This window comes from Dipodomys merriami, unplaced genomic scaffold (genome assembly GCF_024711535.1).
Source record: "Dipodomys merriami isolate MVZ:Mamm:240054 unplaced genomic scaffold, mDipMer1.0.p SCAF_171, whole genome shotgun sequence".
Lineage (NCBI taxonomy): Eukaryota > Metazoa > Chordata > Mammalia > Rodentia > Heteromyidae > Dipodomys > Dipodomys merriami.
Window position 1 is genome coordinate 2,182,972 of NW_027203060.1, and position 19,626 is coordinate 2,202,597.

The 19,626-nt window shown below is 44.1% G+C and overlaps 1 non-coding gene across 1 annotated transcript; it reads left to right on the plus strand.

The window, feature by feature from the left end:
* The first annotated feature begins 19,006 nt into the window (after positions 1–19,006).
* LOC138829421 (U6 spliceosomal RNA) lies at positions 19,007–19,112 on the plus strand. The gene has a single exon (XR_011372596.1). It is a non-coding gene; the product is annotated as a U6 spliceosomal RNA (small nuclear RNA).
* The last annotated feature ends 514 nt before the right edge of the window (positions 19,113–19,626 follow it).

The window sequence follows — 19,626 nt, forward strand, 5'->3', positions numbered from 1 at the left end:
GAGAGAAATGGTCTGGTCACTCCTAAAGGTACATCTCAGTAACCTCATGTGTGGCTTGGGTGTAATAGTTTCTCTCTGGTCTGGGAAGCAGGACAGGACTATTGTGTCTCCATCAGTTTTTGAGTTCAGGGAGAGGGTTTGGTAATTGTGGGTTTGTGAGATACAGCCTGGCACAAAACCAGCAGAGACTCTGTGTAAGTACAATCCATGGTCAGGTCCTAGATAAGGGCCACAAATGGACTGCCCTTGTATGTCAGGTAGGAAGAACACCCTATCTGTCTTCCAAAGCCCTGACCTATTTGTGTCTGTATTGTCATCTCGTAAAGGCCCTCAGAATGCATACATAGAAATTTTAAGAAGATTCAAGGAAGATGGTGGAAAAAGAATAGGGGTTTGTTAGAAAGGAGTAGTTAGAAATCCAAGACCTGAGATAGCTGGCTAGACCCAGGAAGGAGAGAAGCTCTGACTTAGTGGAAGTGGTAGGGTAGTTAGTAATCAGGTGTTTCCTGGGGATAGTGATAGCCTTGTGTGTGGGAGTGAGTTGAACAACCAGATTAGTCACGGACTGTTGAACAACCTATATCTTATTGGGTGAGACTTGATATCCCCAGGAAGCCAGAAAGTTAAGAAGTGTTACAGTATGGTTGTAACACAATTGCTTGGTAGGACAGCAGAGAGTATCATCCACATATTGGATGAGGGTAGATGGTTCTAAATTTAGGTCTTTTAATGTGGCAGATGTGAATCTGTGGACAGCTCTGAACCTGCACCATTGTGGGAGTAGAGAGTTGCTGAGTAGGGTTCCTTCCACTTAGCAAAGAGCTTGGTGAACCATGTGCCTGTGGCACATAATTTCTTGAAATGTACACTAGGTCCCCAGCATTGATGGAAGGCTTGGAAAGCAGTGTGGAGGGCATAGGTTCATATTGGTCCACATACTTCCAGAGGAAAGTGTACAGGTGCTGAAGAAGAGCATTGATGGGGAGCAAAGGGGAGTCTGAAGTTTGAAATAGAGGAGGCAAAGGTGAGCAGCCATACATAATTTCAAAAGGACTTAATGTTAGGGTGGGGTTTTTTTTGGCAAGACCCTTAAGCGGAAAAGAGCTAAACATAAAAGCTTTAGCCAATCTAGATGTAGTTCAAGGGATAGCTTGAGAGTTTGGGGGGGTTGTAAGGTTTTCCCTCCACCCCAACTATGGAGGTATTGGCTAGGTAGGTCTGGCCATGGAACTCAGTGAGCACTGAATACATAGCACCTGTGTCCACCAAAAGCTAGGCCATCCTACCTGCAACCATGATAATCACCCTAGGCTCTTGTACGGTGATGGGAGTGGTCAGGGCCAGGAGTCCAGGGCCTCCTCAGTCTTCTCTGGCTGCCAGCTCCAGAGTGCCAGGAGGGGGTGATGGGGCCTTAGTGGATGGCTACTGTCCCTGAGAAGATACTGGACAGTCCACGGCCAAATATCCTGAAACTTTGCACTTGGGGCATGGTCAGGTTGGCTCATGTGGCAGCCTGGCCCACTATGGCCTAACTGGCCACATCAGTAGCATGGCTTCTTCAGGCGGCAGGTTTCCCTCCAGTGCCCTTTTCAACCACAGACGCAGGGCTCAGGTGGACCCCATCAGGAAGGGGTTGGTTGCAAGGCTGGAGGCTGGTAGATTCTGGCTAGCATCTGGTACTTGAGCTGTTTGTTCTTTTCCTCTCTGCCTTGATACACCTTAAAGGCTGCCTCCATAGCCTCACCAGCGGGTGTTAGGGGCCCCCTGACTAGTTTTTTTAAATTTATCCCAGATGTCTAGAGCAGATTGATTAATGAGTCATTAAACAGCTTTGTCCATCCACAGACTCCAGGTCTAGGTTAGTATATTGAAGGTGGGACTGACTCAATTTGGCCCAAAAGGCAGACGGGTTTTCATTTTTGTCCTGTATGACCATCGCCATTTTGTCATAGTTGATGGCTTTGTGGCTGCCTGTTTGAGACCCTCCATTATACAGGCAATAAATTGGTTTTACCTTTGGCGACCACCTAGGGAATTGTAATCCCAGTGAGGGTCCTGGTTAGGCACTGCCTAGGTATTGGGTGATCGAGGGTGGTCCCATGGGTCTCATCTGCATAGTGGCAGGTCTTTTCCCAAACATCCTGCTGTTCCCTGGTAAAAGGGTACTACTCAAGATTACATATATACACACCAGGTTACCTCATAGGATAGGAACACAAGGCGGTAGGATTGGTGGAGAAAGATCCCAGGCACGTCTCCATCTATGCTAGGTCATTTAATGAGAACGGCATATGTACTGTGACGATGCCATCTGCCCATGAAACCTCGTGTAATGGGAGAATATGGGTTGAAGTAGAACTCTGATTTGTAGCACACCCTTGGGTCTGGGTAAGGATGGTACTCAATGTTTCTGTAAGGCGTGTAACAACTTCCAGGACATCTTTCAGCTGAGACAGCTGTTCACTGTAGCCAGGCCAGGTGCATTTTTGTCCTGTGGGGGAGGAAGGGATGCCAATGGAAGGGGGTGTTGGCCTTAGATGGTGTGGGAGCAGAAGGTGTGGGAAGGGTGACTGGTGGTCTGAGGGCTGCAGGATCAATGGTGGGGGCAGGGACTGCCACTTGTGGCGGAATCCCACCCCCTCCGGCAGAAGTCCCCACCCCCTCTGGCAGAAGTCCCCTGTCTTTAGTGGAAGTCCCACCTCCTTTGGAGCAGCGGGAGGGGCTGTTGCCCCACGTGTTTGAAATGGCTGCAGCTCAGCTGCCGGATCTGGAATAAAGTCTGGGTTATAAGACGGTGGCCTTCTGGCCAGGAGGAGTTGGGCAGGAGAATGTAAGGACTCAGGAAGAAGTTTAGTTTGGAGGAAGGGGAGAAAGAAAGAAAAAGCATCTACGTAGCTGGCCTCCTTTAACCTGCCCAACTGCCTGCAAAAATTAGATAGATCTTCTATAATAGCAGGATCCAGTGTCCCATGAATGGGCCATGTGGACTTACCATCCAGTGAATATTCGGGCCAGGTCTCAGTACAGAAGTATATGAGCTCCTGTGCATCGATGTTGGAGCACTTTTAGATTATTTAAGAGACAACCCAAGGGGGAGTCCTTAGGAATGTCAGGAATATTAGATTGTGTTCTGCCCATGGCAAGTGATCTGGAACCAATAACTTGCTGCGAAGCATCCTACTTCAGTGCAATTTGGCTCAAAAAGTGGGAAACAACTGGTAGGAAATGTTTTCATGTTTCTCCATGGCATCCCTCGGCCAAGGCCCTCAGAAATGTGGCTTAAATACTTGGCAAATTTTTTCAGGGGGGGGCCTGAAGCCCCAACAGAGGTATGAAGCCTGCACAGTGAAATCTAAGCCTCTAGACTCTTCACTTACCTGGGAGTAGGACTTGATAAGCTGCTGGAGGACGTGTCGTAGGCATTAGTTCAGCAGGAAACCAGCTCAGTGGTCTTTTAGGTCTGCCTAGGACCATGAGTTAGGTCCTGGGGTCACTGGCAGGGCCCTCCCAGTCGTTGGGGGGAGTAAATACACCAGGGAGCTTATCCCTGTACGGGCCACCAATATGAAAGGAAAATGTAACCCAAGCAGAAAGTATCCCAAAAGACCACGCAGGCAGAAGTCAAGTAGAAGATAAGATTTATTGCCAGGGAACTGGCGCTGTGGCTCAAGAGCTAGAGCTGAAGAGCACAGGGACAGTGTACAAGCCCAGAGTTCAAGCCCATGACCAACCAAAAAAAAAAAAAAAAGATTTATTGCCAGTTTCGCTGACAAGGCCAAGTTCTCATGATGAAAGGGAGAAAATGGCACTGTCTGGCTCCTTGGAGGCACCTTTTATATCATTGGGGCCTGGAAGTGGGAGGTGCCTAACTTATTGCACAGGTGCTGCCATTGAGGACAGTGATTATGTCTGTGAGGTGGGTGTTTCCTTATAGATCTACCATGCAAATGCTCCCAGCAAGAAGGCAGGAGTTGCCAACCTAATATCTGACAAACTAAACTTTTCATTAAAATCAATACAAAAAGAAAAAGGAGGATATTACATATTAATACAGGGAACCATCCAAGAAGAGGATTAACACCATTATCAATTTATACTCTCCAAACATTGCCCAAATATGTTCAGCAAATACTCTCAGACTGACATGAAACAAAAATCCAAATACAACAATATTAGGAGACTTTAATCCTCCACTCTCACCAAAGGACAGTTCTACCAACTAGAGGATTGGCAAAGAAACCTCGGAATTAAATGATGCCATATCTCAAATATACTTAATTGACATCTACAGAATTTTCCACCCTACAACAACCCAGTACACATTCTTCTCAGCAGCCCAGGGAACTTTCTCCAAAATAGATCATGTCATAGAGCATACAAAGAATTTAAGCAAACACAAGAGGACTGACATAATCCCTTGTATTCTATCTGACCATAGTGGAATCAAGCTAGTTCTCAGTAACAAAGCATACCATACAAATTACTCAAATACATGGAAATTGAAAAGCGCACTTCTGAGCAATACCTGGGTCACAGAAGAAATTAAAGAAGAATTAAAAAGTTCCTACAATTCAATGGAAATGAATAACATCACAAAGAAACCTGTGGGACATGGCAAAAGCAGGCCTGAGGGGCAAATTTATTGCTTTCCGTGTAGAACTCAAGAAAATAGAGACAGACCAAGTAAATAATCTCATGATGCAACTAAAACTGCTGGAAAAGCAAGAAAAAAAATTGAACCTAAAGTTACTAGACATCGCAAGATAACCAAAATAAGAGCTGAAATTAATGAGAGACTAAGAAAATTATAAATAAAATTAATAAAACAAAAGGCTGTTTTTTAAAAAAAAATCAATAAAATTGATGGATGTCTGGCAAGATTAACTAAACAAAAAGAGAGGAGACCCAAATCAATGATGCCACAGGAAAAATTACAACAAACACCAAAGACATCTAAACAATTATAAAGAACTATTTCCAGAATCTATACTCACTAAGGAAGGAAAACAGCAGAAATGGATGAATTTTTAGAGAAATACGAATTGCCCAAACTGAACCAAGAATAAACAAATTAAATAAGCCAATAAATTACAATGAGATAGAGGAAGCAATCAGAAGTCTTCCAACAAGGAAAAGCCCAGGACCAGATGGATTCACTATGGAATTCTATAAGACCTTTAAAGAGGAACTAATACCCATACTCCTCAAGCACTGCTGAGAAAGAGAAACAGAGAGAGCAATCCCAAACTCATTCTACAAAGCCAATATCACACTCCTCTCCAAATCAGGCAAAGATAAAAAAAAAAAAAAGAGAGAGAACTACAGCCCAATCTTTGATGAACACAGATGCAAAGCTCCTTAATAAAATTTTAGCCAACAGAATCCAGAAACATTAAAAAATCATACATTATGATCAAGTAAGCTTGGCAGAGATGCAGAGACGGTTTAACATGTATAAAGCAATAAATGTAATCTATCACATCAACAGATCCAAGATCAAGAACCACATGATTATCTCCATTGACAAGGAAAAAGATTTTGATAAAATACAACAGCCATTCAGGATAAAAGCTCTACAGAAAATAGCAATAGAAGGAATATTCCTTAAAACGATAAAAGCCATATATGACAGACCAATAGCCAATATTATACTAAACAGGGAAAAACTATAGCTAAAACTACAACTAAAGTCAGGAACAATGCAAGGATGCCCATTCTCTCCAATCATCTTCAATACAGTTTTTGTTTTGCTTTGTTTTGTTGTTTTTTTTTTTTTTGGTCTGTCACGTGGCCTGAACACTGGGCCTGGGCACTGTCCCTCAGCACTTAACCCAAGGCCAGTGCTCTACCACTTGAGCCACAGAGCCACTTCTGTCTTTTTCTGCTTATGTATGCTGAGGAATCAAACTCAGGGCCTCATGAATGCAAGGCAAGCACTCTACCACTGAGCTACCTTCCCATCCCTAGAACAAGTCATTTTGAACAAGGTAAGACAACAGAAGAGAGACAAAGCACGTGGTCTCCCTGATATGCGGATGTTAAATCCAAAATGCAAGGAGATATGACAAAGTAAACAGGACTCGAGAAATAAAGGACAGCTAGTCAATTTGTCATATCATTTCTAAATGACTCCATGTTCTTGACCACATATATACATATATATATATATATACGTATATACATACATATATATGCGTATATATATACATATATATATATATATGCACATCTGAGGGAAGCTAGGAGGAAGACACACAGAGGGAAACTGGAAAATATATAACAGAAGGGCCCATCAGCTGCACTGGACATTGATGAAAAGGAACTTAGCAACTCAGGGGCAGCGACAGGAGGGGGAATGAGAGGGAAAAAGGGAATTGCTTACACTAAGCAAAAGGAAAGAAATGCACATATCTCCCGATGTGGAAGAAATAGTTGTATTGTCAAAGCTTGTGGAATTCACAAATATTATAGACCATGATAATGACAATTTACCTTTTGAAGATTAAAATAGGTTTGTGACTTTAAGTATCACTATTCACAATCCTGTGAAATTTGTGAAACATATAATAATTTAATCTTAATAAAAATTATTTCAAAAGTAAAACCAGTTATCACAGTAACTAAGAATTACCTAGCTTAACAGGACAAAGGAAAAGAAAACATCATTAAACACAAACAAAAACGGAGGTATTAAGATTTGCATGCTAACAAACATGTCTAACGGTCATTATATTAAGAAAAAAGGGTTTAAAATTGCTATTTCTAATGCACATAAAGTGCTTACAAAAAAAAAAACTTTTTTAGCCGGGCACTGGTGGCTCACAACTATAATCCTAGCTACTCAGGAGGCTGAGATCTGAGGATCATGGTTCAAAGCCAGCCCGGGCAGGAAAGTCGATGAGACTCTTATCTCCAATAAACCACTAGAAAACCAGAAGTGGCACTGTGGCTCAAGCAGTAGAGCGCTCTCCTTGAGCTGAAGAGCAGAGGGACAGGGCCCAAACACAAGTTCAAGCCCCATGACTGACTCAAAAAAAAAAGTTTATTTTTCAGTTCAAAGGCTTTATAAGCGTTATTGCAAAGTACATACTAAAGGAAAAATATCACTAAGTAGGAGATATGGCAATGTAAAACAAAGACTTTGGAAAAGGAGTTGAGGAATCAAAAAATGATGTCCTTTGGATAAGAAAGGATTTAAAAGGTAAGAATTGTCTTAATTGTTCCAAAATGGAAGGAGATATTAAGACATATCACAAAATGTTCAAGAATGTAGCAAAAGGTTTGAGTATGTCTTGTTTTATAAATAAGAGCTTACAAAACATTAGTATAATTGGTAATTAAGTTGGCTGTGATTGAGAAACTGATCTAAATATTTTCCTTAATCAAGATTAAAACTAAGTAGGAAGTAAATCAAATTTGTCTGCTTTTTCAAAATTCTTAAAACGATCATGTTTTTACTAAGTATGTAAAACTGAAATGCTTTTTCTAATATTTCTGTTCCCCAAGTATGTAAACTGCCTTGGATAGGAAGCTACAAAGGACATCAAGTTTCTTAGATTCTAAATGAGTGAGACCATACCAAGCAGACTTGTGTCTATGTGTTCCTCACTGTAATCAATAAGGCTTAGTGACACTGGCAATGCTGTCAATCTTAATTACAATCTTGCAATGTTATATAATATGGAAATTACTGGACTGTTTAATCAGTTATTATTTAAAACTTTTATCCAGACTACTTTTTAAGTCTTACAGAATTTGATCCTCTGGAACAACTAGTCAGACCCACAGAGGGGTCAGAGATGATAGAACTAATGGCAAAAATGCCTAAAAATAACTTGGAAATTATAAATAGCCTATCTGCCCCAGGTGTAAAAAACCTTAAAACCCAATTTAAAAAAAAAATGTCAGGAGACTTATTTAAATAGAATTTATTACCTATAGATCTAGCCACACTAGGCAGATAATACTGCCACCATATTAGATATACTATGGTAAAACATCCCCATTAATTAAGAGGCCTAAGAGGGAACCTAAAGTAGATAGGAGACCTCATCTTAAGACAGCAGGTACTGGGTCTCTGGCTAACTCCCAAAATTAATAAATAGGTTTAGGAGATGCTCACCTGGAATGAGTCCTAATTATACCTGTAAGCCTGATGGTATTCCGTAAAAATAAATAAAATATCCAAGCACTAAACCCCTTTGGAGGTTGCCCCACAGAGCCCTGGCCGCGCCCTGTGGTCCGCAAACGCCTAAGGACTTTGTCGGGAGCCCTGGTTTCCCTGACCCCACTCAGAACACATTTTGGTCTGCAGTCCCTGGGAGGTGGCGCCTCCCTCGTCTTCGGAAATAAAAATGGCTGCCGACGCCATGGTACCTGGTTTGTAGCTTCAGAACTGAGCAGCCCAACAGTCAGTCTGCACACACAGGAGGAGGCTAGGGAAGCCTCCTCTTTCAGCCCTCCATGTAACTGAGGTGCGGGGGACGCTATGCCAGCAGGTCGTCAGTTCGAGACAAGCAGCATGGCTGCCACAGCGCTTTCGGCAAGAGACACATCTAGGCGGACCAGTCGAAGGGGTGGGGTTAAAAAAAGAAAAGCCTAAATTCCAGCCTCTGATTGGCTAGGCGTGCATCACGAGACAGCCCAGGCGCTGGGGGTGCACTCCCCACTTCCTGCGTCAGCACTTCCAACTTGTCCGGGTGCTGGAGGTGTTACCCTCCCCCCCACACTTCCTGCCTCTCCCCTTCCTCCTATCTCTGCCCCTGTGTGCTGGAGTCTCACTGAGTCGTTAGGCTGAGAGAGAGGGGCCCCGTCTTTAGGGGCAATCACTGGGAGGAGTCTGCCTGAGTCTTGGGGTGCAGGAGGAGTCCACAAAGTCTGCCGAATTCTAAGGGGTACTTTGTGCTGACTCTAATGGAGTCTTTGGGAGGAGTCAGCCCAAGTCGTATGGCGGGGAGAAGGGGGTTGTCTTTTGAGAACTCTAATAGAGTCCTTGGAGGAGTCGGCCAGAGTTTGTCAGTTTTATGGGTGTCTGTGTCTGTGTCCTATAGATTCATTGGGAGGAGTCTGCAAGTGTTTGATGGAGTTTGCTGAAGTCTTGGGGGGGGGTCGGGGATCTTTTTGAGAATTGAATAGTTTGGGAGGAGTTTGCCGGTGGTTGCGAATTCTGATGGTGTGTGCAGAAGTCCAAATGGGGTCTCTGTGGGGGTTTTTCGCTCAGTCGTGGGGCTCAAACTCAGGGCCTAGTGACTGTCCCTGAGCTCTTTGGCTCAAGGCTAGGACTCTACCACTCTGAGCCACAGTGTCACTTCTGGTTTTCTGGTTGTCAACTGGATATAAGACTCTCATGGAGGGGCTGGGAAGGTGGCTCAGTGGTAGAGCGCATGCCTTGCATGCCAGAGGCCCTGGGTTTGATTCCTCAGCACCACATAAGCAAAAAGAAAAAAGCCGAAAGTGGCACTGTGGCTCAAGTGGTAGAGTGCTAGCCTTGAGCTGAAGAGCGGAGGGACAGCGCCCAGGCCCAGAGTTCAGGCCCCATGACCGGACCCAAAAAAACAAACAAACAAAAAAAGACTCTCATGGACTTTTCTGCCTGGGCTGGCTTTGAACCAGGATCATCACATCTCAGCCACCTGTCTCTAGGATTACAGGCAAGTCTGGCAGACTCTCCCTCAGTCTTCCAAATTCGGTTGGTCTTTGGAATGTTTGGAAGAGCCTACCAGAGCCTTTAATAAGATAAATTGTGTCAAAGTTGAACTATTCTTTTCTTTTCTTTTTTGTGTCTGTCCTGGGAATTGAAGTCAGGGCCTGGGCACTGCCCTGAGCTTCTTTTGCACAAGGTTAGTGTCTGCCAATTGAGCCACAGCTCCACTTCCTAAGTGTGAACTTTTTAGCTAGAACATCATTTCATACACATTAAATTATTGACAGGATGTTATTTTACTCCACTTTTAAAATTAGCTATTATCACATCTACATTCCTTCATTTTGAATTACATATATTACATTTTGTATTATATATGTGTACTATATAATATAGACTATACTAACAGGTAACATGTTATATAATTTGTATTACATAACACATACTGCAAAATAAATATGATATAGTATATATTATACATATCATATGCATGTATATGTATATATGAGATAGTTTTACTATGTAGCTCAAAGTGCTTTTCAAATTTGAAATCCTCTTGCCTTAGCCACCTTCAGACTGGATAAAAGACAGGAAATAGGGATGAAAAACAGCCAGAAATTCAGAGACAATTGTATTAATATATAGCTTGACTAAATATGTGCAGTATCTTTGTTTAATTTTTATATCCTCTTAAAAGCTGCAATGACTCATCAGAGGGGGAAAAAATCAAAAGAATATCTGTCTCCCTGTGACTACTTTCCCAAACAATTAATGTGCTCCAACAACTGTGCAATGAAAAGGTTAAAAAACAAACAAACCTTAGGTTGGGAAAATGACTCTTCTTGGCACCACCGCCCCACTTAATGAAGAAAACTCATCTTGGAGATGGACATCTGTCTTGATGGGAGCATGTGAGAGAATCAATCATACTCTTAAAGTACTGTTAAACATCCATGTCCCCAGTTTATTGAGCAAGCTCAACATCTCTGGGCCCATTAATAGTGTAACAGCAAGAAACACAAAATATACCAGAAACACAAAATATACCGGGTATGGGAACAAAGGTGAATACACAACTTAAGGTTAATTTGAGCCAAATTCCAACCTACTTCCCCCCCCTATAAATACGTTTAATGTTATACCAATCATTGCCCCTCTTATCAGACAAGCCAGCACTCTTATATGGATGTGTACTATCTATCTTCCTTTTTCTTTTTAATGAATTTTTTAATGAACTTGGGCATAACCTCAATGCCTCAACAAGTTTTTCTTTTCGCAATAACATCAAGAACTTGGTACCCAATGGCCAGGCAAAGCCCTCCTCCTCCTAGAAGATGTTTGCTTAGAAGCATCTGCAATTGCCAATCTGATATCATACTGTGTGTTGGGATGACAGGCATGTGTCACCATTCCTGATTATGACTACCATCTTTTGAATCTCCAAAATTAGGAGGAGTTTGCCACAATGCAAACTCCTTTGTGTGCTAGGGGATCTCCATGTTAGAATGTGTACAGGGCATGGACATGATTCACTGGGCTCCATCACTAGCAGCAAAAGAAAAACTATAGTAGGTAAAAATCAATGAAAACAACATTTTAATTGTAGTCACTAAACTCTATATTACAGACAATGTAGAAAACAGAAACATCAACTGTCAGAAAAACAGACATTGCTGAGGGAAAGCACACTGGGAATCAAGGGTCAACATTAGGTAAATGTTGGTTGTGGAGTAAAGGGGGCAAAATGGCTTCAATTTGAGCCTGTATAATGGCCTCCATACAGCAGCCCACTCGGCAAAATGGGCAGATGATGATACATGGTAGAGATTTTTGGAGAAGGCCAAAACTCTGGAGGGAAGGGGGTGGGGTCTTCTCCCTATATTTGTTCTCCTGGGAGGCTAGATTTGGGAGCTTAGGTGTCCCTAAGGCTAGCAGGGATAGGACTGGAGACTAAGCCTAGGCCAGGAAACAAGTGGAAAAAGAGGAGGAGCTCAGGGGAAATTGCAAAGGGTGAAACTGGGGCTGAGGCCAGAGAACCTTGGAAAGGAGGAGAAATTCTCAGGAGTGTAATAAATATACTAAGAGAAAAGCATGAGGGTAAGTTCCTGTGAATGACATATGGGATTAGGAGGCCAGATGTAGGACCACAGATTACAGTGAACTGCTCTAGAAGTAAAGCCTTTGTGATACAAACCCATGAGAAAAAGGAGTACTATGAGCAGTGGGAGTCAGCAAAGGTGTGACCGGAGTGACATGGCTCCTAGAATGGTACCTGGGGGTAGAAACAGGATTTCAGATGACAGGACTATTTGATGTAGAGCAGCTGTGGAGAGCAGGTGTGGAAAAGTGGCATAGCATTGAAGGTTAGAGCCAATCCTTGCATTAGGGCTGTGAAGGACAAGACTTGTTGATTTGGCCTGGCTGTGGAGTTTAGCTTGTTTAGCTTGTTTAGCTTGGCTATACCTAAAAAGACATAGTGGTTTGTCCTTAATGTATGATTTGGTCTCAGTCCTTTTGCATAGTTACACAGAGATGGTTGCTTCTTTGGCCTGCTTGTAGAGGGCAGAGCATGATTTTCCACTGTAGCTTTAGAGGATGGTCTTGGTCATTTGCTCTGACTTTATAGAGTAGGGCCTTCTATGAACCCTGTCTGTGTACAGGATGGCCTGGTATATTAGCTTTGCTAGTGGTCTCTGAATAGCATGGCCTGGTGGTCTTCACCTGGGTACCAAATATAAAGAGCATGATATGGTAAAGTTGCCCAGTTTGCAAGGGCAGATCATGCCCAGGCATAGAGGCTCTGAAGGGCAAGGACTTTTACATTCACTTGGCTGGTAGTTTTCTTAGCTGTTGAGGATTGGGCTTAATGGTTTAGCATAGTTGCATGGCATTGCTCTTTCATCTGGATAAAAAAATAAGTATTGGTTATATATTGTGGCTAGTGAGTATAGAGCTTGTTGATTGTCCTGGCTTGTGGGCTCTAAAGGACAGGGCCTGGTGGCCTTACTCTTTTATACTGGAGCAAGAAGGAGAACAGGACTGGTATTCTGGACTTGGCTTTTGAAGAATGGAGCTTCCTGATTTGGCCTACCAACTTGAGGAAGGCTTAGAGGTTTCCAGTCTGAGGATGGCAGGGCCAAAATGTTGCCTTAACCTGCCAAGGGTAGGGGCTCATCTGATTGCTTAAATGACTGCCTCTGGCAGGGACAGTTGGTTTGGCCTGCTGGGAAGAACAAGACTTGTCATTGGTGCAGCTCTGATTTGCTATACAACCTAACATAGATAAGGAACTAGGTTGAATTAGATGATGAGGTCTAGATTCACTGTTTGGGGGATGCTATTGGCACAAAGATCAGTACCTGGGAGTACTGTGTGACTAAAGAACTGGATTTCATAGTTGTGCTGGTAGCTTTAGTGTGGTCTTGTTTGTAAACATTTGGGTAAATGCCCAAAAGTGGGATTGCTGGGTCATAGGGGAGCTCTATGTGAAGTCTTTTCAGGAACCTCCATACTGCTTTCCAAAGTGGTTGAACAAGTTTACACTCCCACCAACAATGAAGTAAGGTTCCCTTCTGTCCACATCCCCTCCAGCATCTGTTGATAGAGTTCTTGATTATAGCCATTCTAACTGTGGTGAGGTGGTATCTCAATGTTGTTTTGATTTGCATTTCTTTTATGGCTAGGGAGGTTGAGCATTTCTTCCTGTGTTTATTGGCCATCCTTCTTTCTTCTTCAGAGAAGTTTCTCTTCAAGTCTTTAGCCCACTTATTTATTGGGCAGTTGTTTCTTTGAGGATTTGTTGTTGGGGGATTTAATTTTTTGAGTTCCAAGTATATTTTAGATATGAGGCCCTTGTCTGTTGTATGGCTAGTGAAGATCTTCTCCCAATCTGTGGGCTTTCTATTGATCTTGCTAGCTATGTCCTTTGCCATGCAGAAGCTCTGCAACTTCATGCAATCCCATTTGTCCAACCTTTCTTTGATTTGTTGTGTTTCCCGTTCTCTATTCAGAAAATTTCGGCCTGAGCCAAGGAGGCCTAGGGTTTCTCCTATTCCATCCTGTAATGTTTTCAGAGTGTCTGCTTTGACTCTGAGGTCTTTGATCCATTTGGAGTTGATTCTGGTGTCTTTCATGCATTTGTTTCTAACTCATTTATAAGATTATTTCTTTGTAGCTTTGTATGTCCCTCCCCCACAGTATAACCCCTGCTTTCACTATATTTGATGTCGGTATAATTTGTGGAGGAGATGGGGAAAAACAAGTCGTTTAAGGATACAGGTGGACCCAATGCAACTATGAGAAGTACAAGTTGTCATGTCAAAAACGAACTTTACAACTTTGGTGGGGGGGGGGGGATTAGGTGGGGGGGAGGGGGGAGGCAGGGAAGGGATGTGAAGGGTAAGCAAAGGAGGAGGCTGCAATGCTTGATAAGAAATGTACTCATTATCTTGCCCATGTAATTGTAACCCCTCTGTACAGTATGTTCACAAATAATAAAAATTAAAATTAAAAAATAAATAAATAAAAATAAATAAATAAAAGGAGCTGGGCGCTGGTGGCTCATGCCTGTCATCCTAGCTACTCAGGAGGCTGAGATCTGAGGATCGCGGTTCAAAGCCAGCCCGGGCAGGAAAGACCGTGAGACTCCTATCTCCAATAAACCACCAGAAAACCGGAAGTGGCGCTGTAGCTCAAGTGGTAGAGCGCTTGCCTTGAGCTGAAGAGCTGAGGGACAGTGCCCAGGCCCAGAGTTCAAGCCCCACGACCGACAAAAATAAAATAAAATAAATAAATAAATAAATAAATAAATAAAAGGACTGGATTTCAGAGATCGGGGTACTTAAGGACTGCTTTATTGGCCCGACCATTTAGATCAGGGACTGGGGTGTTGTCCAGACTGGAGATTAGGACCTGCTTGTGAGAAGAGGACAGGGAAATCAGCACTGATACTCAGTGGACTACGCCAGATAACAATGCCTGGCTGAATTACCCTGCTTTGAAAATTGTGACCTGCCTGACTAGCATGGCTAATGAGATCAGGGATGTGGACACAGATGCACTAGTGAGAATGAGACCTGAAAGAGTGGCCTGATTTCTGAGACTGGGTGCTTCACATACAGGGAGACCCTGGAGATCAAGATCAGCCAAGGTTTCAGGCTTATATAGATCAGGGGGAACTGAAGGCATTGCTAAAGAGAAAGGGGCTTAAGCTGGGTGTGGTGGCTCATACCTGTAATCCAAGCTACTCAGGAGGCTGAGATCTGAGGATTGCAGTTCAATGCCAGCCTGGGCAGGAAAGGCCATGTGACTTTTATCTCCAATAAACCACTCAGAAAACTGGAAGTGGTGCTGTGGCTGAGTAGTAGAGTTCTAGCCTTGAGCTGGAGAGCTGAGGGACAGCACCCAGGCCGAATTCAAGCCCTATGACCGACAAAAATAAAAGGGCTGGACACAGGTGCACTGTTGCAGAGAACTACATGTGTTGAATGGCTTGGGTCTGACAATGTGACTGGACATTGGTAGTCAGAATCCACCAACGGGGCAGTGTTAGCAGCCCACTCCTTCCCGTATGACTTAGCCATGGAAATCAGAGCCAGTCACTGATGAACTGCCCTGGACAATGCTGCCTGATCAAGTGGCCTGGTTGTTAAGACCAGATTTTACCTCGGTGGCAAGAACACAAAGATGAGCATGTGCTTTAAGGGCACCCCTGGGGAAGGCAAGTATAGGACCTCGGGATAAGGTGAGCTGCTCTAGAAGAAAAGCCTTTGTAAGGCCAATCCAAGGGGAAAAAGGAATACTATGAGCAGCTGCCTCAGAAACCAAAGGGAGGCAGCAGAGGGCTGACCATTTCTGAGTGGTATGTCACCTGAGGACGGTGCCTGGAGATGGAAGTCCTTTTGATGTAGAGCGGCTATAAAGAGCGGCTGTGGCAAAGTGGCATGGAATTGAAGGGCAGAGCCAGTTCTGGGATGAGGGCTTAGAAAGACAAAACCTGTTTATTTAACTTGACTATGAAATATAGTTTAGCTTGGCTGTGGAAGAAAGGACAAGGGAAGGCTGTGTGGGTGGTAGCCAGTTCTTTTGCATCATTACAGAGTGGCAGGGCATGGTTCATTGTTCTGGTTGCAGAAGGTAGGTCCTAGTGTTTCATGCAAGCTAGAGGTTGGTCTTGGTGATTTGCCCTGACTGTGAAGAGCAGGCCCAATCATGCACCCTGTCTGGGTAGGGGATGGCCTGGTGGTTTACCCTGGTTGGTGTACTCTGAATGGTAGGGCCTGGTAGTCTTCTGTATGCCAAAGCTAAAGAGCAAAGGTGTTGTAAAGTGGCACTACTTTCAAGGAAATAATCTGCTGTGACATGAGGGCTCTGAAGGGCAAGGACTGATCCTTTCACCTGTCTGGTGGTTTGTCCTGGCTGTTCAGGATGTGGCCTAATGATTTGGCATAGTTGCACAACAACAAGAATGAGACCTGTGGCCAGAAAGTGTAACTGTAAGTAAGGCCTGTTGATTAGCCTGGCTTGTGGGCCCTAAAGATCACGGCCTGGTATCCATACCACTTGTATTCTGCTCCTGCCTTTTGAAGGATGGAGCCTTCTAATTTAGCCTAGCTATTGGAGGAAGGCTTTGGGGTTTAGCCAGGCTAAAGAGGGCAGCACCTGGTTATTTGCCCTGACTGCTTGATTGCTTCTGGAACAGGTACTTTTGCCTGGCTGGGAAAACCAGGATGTCAGCTTGGTGCAGCTTTGACTTCTGGCATAGATATGGGACCTTGTTGAGGAGAAGGATGTCTAGATTCACTTCTGTGGAGGATATGGCTGCAAATATTAATAGCTGGTAAACAACATCTGGGACTGACTGAATGGCCAAGTTTCAGAGATCAGGGTAATCAAGGAGTGCTTTGTTGTCCTGGCCATGGAGATCAGGATCTAGGTAGAGGCTAGACTATGGAGATCAGGACTTGGTTGGGTGGCAAGAACAGGAAATTCAGAGCTGATAGCCAATGCACTACTGCAGAGAACACAGCCTGGCTGAAAGACCCTGAAATACCCCAGAAATTGTAGCTTCCTTGTGGGGCACAGATAAGGGATAAGGACACAGATGCACTGGTGAGAGTGAGGACTGGAAGAGTGTCTAGTTTCTGAGATTGGGTGTTTCACATAAAGAGAGACCCTGGAAATTAAGATTTGCATGGGTTTCATGCCTGTGTAGCTCAGGCTGGAACTGAGTGCTTTACTAATGATAAAAAAAAAAAAGCCTGGCAAAGTGTCCAGGTTGCAGAGACTCTGGCTTGCCCAGGCAGGACAATTGGGGAGCTCAGGACTTGCCATGGTGTGTCAGTGGTGGCCACATAAGAGTAATGCAGCCATTAAAATCATAGCTGGACACAGATGCCCTACTATGGTCAGTGGGGCTGGGGAATGTGTTCCAGTTCTGAAGATATATGCCTCCCTGAAAGTTGCCACTGCTACGGTGAATGGGACCTTGTTGAGTGGCATTATTACAGAGACCTAGGCCTGACTTGGTAATGTAGCAGTGGAGGTCAAAATCTGCACAGATGGAGTAGCAGTTACAATCAGGGAATTTCTGGATGTCCTGGAAATGGATATTGGGGCCATTCCTTGAGGAAGTTCTGGGGATATTATGGCCAGGCAAAAGGCCAAGTTGCAGAGATCCATTCCTGCCCAGGCAGCACTGTTTGGGGGTTCAAGGACTGCCTGGGTAGTATGATTGAAAATTTTTCCTCTGAGTGTTGGTGCTATTATTCAGGGCCTTCCTGGGTAGCTAAGCTATTAGAGATGAAATGATGCACCATGGCATCAGTGTTGGATACATCAAGGTTTGCCTTGGTGGCATATACACAGATGACACAGCTGGACACAGGTGCATTGCTATAGAGAATTGTGCCTTTTTGAATGGTGTGATTGTAGAGATCTCAGTCTGCTAGTGCGACAGGGCCATGGTAGTCAGAATCTGCTAAATGGGGGCAGTGGTGGCAATCAGTGCCTTCTTGTATCATCTAGCCATGGAAATCAACGCCTGATGAACTGTTCTGGAGAACACTGCCTGGTCAAATGGCTTGGTTGTTAAGATTAGATCCTGGGCTGGGAAGGTGGCTCAGTGGTAGAGCGCTTGCCTTGCATGCATGAGGCCCTGGGTTCGATTCCTCAGCACCACATAAGCAAAAAGAAAAAATCCAGAAGTGGCATTGTGGCTCAAGTGGTAGAGCGCTAGCCTTGAGCTGAAGAGTTGAGGGACAGCACCCAGGCCCAGTGTTCAGTCCCCACGACCGGACCCAAAAAAAGAAAAAAAAAATTAGATCCTATGTGGCTGGCCAGAACATCACTGTATAGATCAACCCTGGACCTAGATACATTGTTACAGAGAAAGGGGCCTGGAAATTAGGCCTGATTGAAGAAGTTCTGACCTACCCAGATAGGGAAGCTTTGGAAATCAGGATATGCCATGGCACAATGGGGTGTTGGTAATCACAGCCTCCTTGGATGGCCTGACCATGGAAATCAAAGCCAGATCGTGATGCTCTACTGCAGAGAACTGGGCCTGGTAAAGTGTCTAGGTTGCAGAAAGCTGGACCTGGCCAGGTAGTGTGGCCATGGATACTAGGATTTGTAACAGATATACTCTTATGGAGAGGCAGAACTTTTGGATTGCTTACAGAGATCTGGCCTGCCTGGATTGCGCTGCAGTAGATATGAGAACCTGTTGTATGGGGTGGTGGCAGCCATGACAACATACCTGTGTGGGGAAGACTTGGAAAACAGAACATGCTTAAGTGTGGCAATTAGGGAATTTCTAGATAATCTGAGATCAGAGAGAACAACCAATTCTGACAATGTGACCAAGTTGCTGAGAACTGGGCCTTGTCATGTGGCCTGGTTGCTTCTAAAGGCATCAGGACTTACCCCAGTGGAATGAATTGTACATGGAATCAATGGATGAATTCACAGAGCACAACCTGGTGTAGATGTATAGTGTCAACTAGCACAACCTGGTGCAGTGGTGGCATTGAGTGACACCGACCCAGGAAGGGATGGTGTGTTCCCTTAGGAGTTAAAATTTGGCAGATGCTGCTGGGTCAGAGCTCTGTAAAGACAATGGCAGACATACCTACAACTGAGGTAAAAGAGCATCTGGAAGGTTTGTAGTCTGATCACGTTGGGGAGGAATCCTACTTAGGCTTTTATGTTTGTTTTCTCCAAGTCCTGGGGCTTGAACTCAGGGGCTAGGTGCTGTCCCTGAGACTCTTTGTGCTCAAAATTAGTGCCCTACCACTTGAGCCATAGTGCCACTTCTGGCTTTTTTTTCTCTTAGTAGCTTATTGGAGATAAGAATCTCAGGGAGTGTTCGCTTCAGCAGCACATATACTAAAATTGGAACGATACAGAGAAGATTAGCATGGCCCCTGCGCAAGGATGACTGCAAATTCGTGAAGCGTTCCATATTTTTGGGGAAACAAAGGAGGAGGCTACAATGCTTGATATGAAATGTACTCATTATCTTGCCCATGTAATTGTAACCCCTCTGTACAGTGTTTTCACAATAAAAGAAAAAAGAATCTCAGGGACATTCCTGCCTGGGCTACATTCAAACTGCAACCCTCAGATCTCAGCCTCCTGATTAGCTAGGGTTTCAGGTGTGAGCCACTGGTGCCTGGCTCTTAGGTTTTTTATTGTGTTCTTGGTCTGTTTCTGGCAATGGCAGTCAGAAACTGTTGTTTGGAGGTTGTCCTGTGGGACCTGGCTGCCTACTTTATGCCCCAAAGTTCTTAGAACTAAATAAGGACTCCAATTACCCTGACCAAGACCAGAATTCACCCCCTCATGCAGTGCCTGTGGGTGGAGCTGTGTCTTTTTGGAGCCATAGTTTGTCTCTTCCCAACTGAGAATTCCAACAGTCAGTGTGCAGGGATTCCTAGGGCTTAGGAACCCCTTCTTTCTGTAGCCCTCTACCTAAGTCCCCC